Source organism: Nematolebias whitei, chromosome 4 (genome assembly GCF_014905685.2).
Source record: "Nematolebias whitei isolate Nwh7 chromosome 4, NemWhi1, whole genome shotgun sequence".
Lineage (NCBI taxonomy): Eukaryota > Metazoa > Chordata > Actinopteri > Cyprinodontiformes > Rivulidae > Nematolebias > Nematolebias whitei.
In genome coordinates this window covers 40,262,836-40,266,101 of record NC_056501.1, presented here as the reverse complement: position 1 = coordinate 40,266,101, position 3,266 = coordinate 40,262,836, and the positions used below count along the sequence as shown (strand labels likewise).

Below are 3,266 nucleotides of genomic sequence, written 5' to 3'. Positions count from 1 at the left end.
TTGTCTGTACCAAAAACTCTCTTTCAAAATCAGAAAATCTTCTCATCCCACTTAACAATGCTCTGCTATCCCCCTCACCTCAGGTCAAGAGTCTTGGGCCCTGTACACACGTAGCCTGGTGTTTGAAAAAACGAATATCCGCGCAAAAAAATATCGCCGTACATACATGTTCGGATAGAGAAAATGATCGTCTACATGAACCCGGTGATGTTCACCACAGAGCGTTGTAAAGAATATGCCCAACCCATAGGAGGCAGTGTAGTGCAAAGGTGAAACGTATATCAGCCAATCACAACCCTTCAAAGCAACCACAACTTCCTGTTAGTATTGAATCATGGCGCCTGGAGGTTCGTTTGTGTGGACAGACCGCGAGTTGAACTACTATTAAATACCGTGTTGGAGTACAAAGTTAATAAAACTCAGGAAAATGTCGACTGGGAATCCTGTCAGAACAAGTATGTTGATATTTTAGCGCTTTTTTTAGAGCATTACCCAACGGAGTCCTCCGACGAGTTTCCCCATTCACATGCCGACATCACGCGCGGGAATTTAACAACAAAAATGAAAGCAGTCCGAGGTAAATATCGCCATGCTGTTGATACAGGACGCAGGAGTGGACACGGTCGAGTGGTTCTTCTGTACTTCGAACTGTGCGAACAAATCTGGGGTGGCTCTCCAGCTAGTACTACCATATCCTCCGGTATTGAAACAGCTGACCTGGATCATTCTCGGACCCTACCCTCACCATCCACATCTTCTTCCTCCACTACCATGGATGTAGCAGACACAGGGTCTGATAATGAAAGCAGTGTGGGTCCTACTTCAAAGGAGAGGAGAGACCTGCTTGATGTACGTATATTTTTCTGTCCATTCCTCATAAATAAAAGTACTTTTGCTGTAAATGTTCATCTGTTGGATGTACTATAATTCACGGAACAGGTTTGTTGAATTGTGTTGCTATTAAAAATACAGTTAAGGCAATATGTGTGTTAAAAATGATGCAAGAGTTGAGGTGTGTAGTGGAGGCTGGAATGTGATGTTTTTTATATTTTACTGTGTACGGGTTGCTGATTTATTTTTATTATTATTGCAAAAAAGAAATGACACCATCATGCTCTTACTCATCTCATATTATGTTAGGCCTACATATTCATTAGTTTGATGGGGTGGTGGATACAAAATACACTTTAAGACATATAGCAAACATTGGATACGCTGTTATTACATATTGTTATGTAGAAGTGATGTGAAAAGTACAACATCAACATGATCCAGGTTTACTTTTTTATGTTTAATTGTGATGATTTTCATTTCTCTTTTGAAGGCAAAACTAAAAGGACACAGACACGACCGTCTGAGGAGAAAGCTGCCTGCTGAGACCCAGTGGCTGAATGCTCTTGAGGAAGACCAGCGTGTGAAAAAGAGACTGGTGGAAATCATTGAGACATCAGAACAAAAAGCATCCGAAAACTATTCAAAAATGTCCAATACACTGGAAAGACTTACCACATCGATTGTTGATGGGTTTTCTCTTCTGAAACAGGTCATTCATACACCTGCACAACCACCACACTACATGCCATATGAGCCAAGAGGTCCGATGTATTCGCACACAATGGCCCACCATTCTGTCCACCAAAACTCAGCAAATTACCCATACCCAAACAACTCCACTTCTGACAGAACACGTCAAAACACAAGACCAGGAAACACTATGAACACTGAAGCTGTGTTCCACACACCTGCTGAAGCCACTGACCAATTTTCATTCAGTCAGGCCCTTTTTAGTGACCAGTAGAGTACTGTTTTATACATCGAAGCAAGTCTGGTACAGTTAAGTATATACAAGTTCCACTTTTGCACAAGGTTGCACACATGTCAGGTTGTTAATCACAGTGTTATTTACTCTGACAGTGTGTTTTTTTTTCTGTTTGCTATCTTTTTATACATACTGTGAAAAGCTTAAAATGTAGCAATTGCACAATACTTTAACTATTTACATTTTTGTTACGTGAATCTTTATAAGAGTGGTGATCTAGTCCAGTCCTTGGGAGCTACTGCTACTTAGATGTATTTATTTCTCCAAAACACCACTATCAAATACATACTGATGATTGAAATCAGCTATTTCATACTGGTTTGTTGAAGAAAATGCAGCTGAAATGTACCTGTGGTAGCTCCCAAGTTATGGACTTGGGCATCACTGATTTAAAAGTGTACAGTAACTGTGCTGCTTTTCTCCCATGTTTAAAAAGCTTTATCTGTTGTAGATCTGTTATAATCTGATCTGTTCATAAATGAAACACAAAATAAGAACATGTTAAGTGTGTTCGTTTGAATAAATTGACAAACATTTTAAAAGCAAGTTTCTTTATGTGAATTTTTGTGAATATGACATTTATCAGTTACAAATACAGTCATGTTCATCAGAAAGTATTGGCAGCACTATTTAATACACTACAGGTCCAATTTTAAGAGAGAAAAGTAAAATCATTTCACTTAAAAGTCTGTCTAATGAGCTACAAACTGTTATATAATGTATCTAAATCCTGGGTGGTAGCTTTTCATGCATTAAGAGAATGAAATGCAATAACATTGCACAAAACAATTTAAAAATTCTCTAACATACATGGTGCTAACTATAACATTTTTTTATGAAAAAACAACGCAGTCTGCTAAATAGTTCACAGGTTTTTGTGTTTATGGATCCAGACACTGAGTGAGGACTCTCCTGACCCGCTTTCCTTCTGCTGCCAAGCTGTCTCCTCTGACCACTGGCTGTGTGTCCGGTTGATTGTTCCTGTCATGTTGAATAGCTTCAGTTATTCTGTTTTCATCCACAGTGTCTTTTGATGCCTCACAAAAATTGTGCAACACAAAACATGCATATATAACAAATGGAAGATCATTCATATTGATGTCCATGGCTCTCCTCAGGGCTCCAAATCGGGCTTTTAGTCTTCCAAACGCACATTCAATCACCATTCTAGCTCGGCACAACGAAAGTCCAAAGTACTGCTCCTGAACATTGCTTCCTCCGTTAGCATATTCTTTCATCAGGTAAGGTAGAAGTGGGTATGCAGGGTCACCCAGTATGTAAATGGGTATAGCGTCTTCGTTCTCCACAATTTGTCTTGGACAGGGGGGAATCTTCATGTTTTTCAGATTTGTGTTTATTGTGGAGTTAGCAAAAACTCTGGCATCATGCACACTCCCTGGCCATTTCACAACTACATCAATAAAGCTGTACTTGTAATCACAGGTGG

The 3,266-nt window shown here is 39.5% G+C and overlaps 1 long non-coding RNA gene across 1 annotated transcript; it reads left to right on the top strand.

Annotated features, from left to right (window-relative positions):
- The first annotated feature begins 399 nt into the window (after positions 1–399).
- Positions 400–2,361, top strand: LOC119409147. The gene is made up of 2 exons (XR_005186763.1): positions 400–849; positions 1,325–2,361. It is a non-coding gene; the product is annotated as an uncharacterized LOC119409147 (long non-coding RNA).
- The last annotated feature ends 905 nt before the right edge of the window (positions 2,362–3,266 follow it).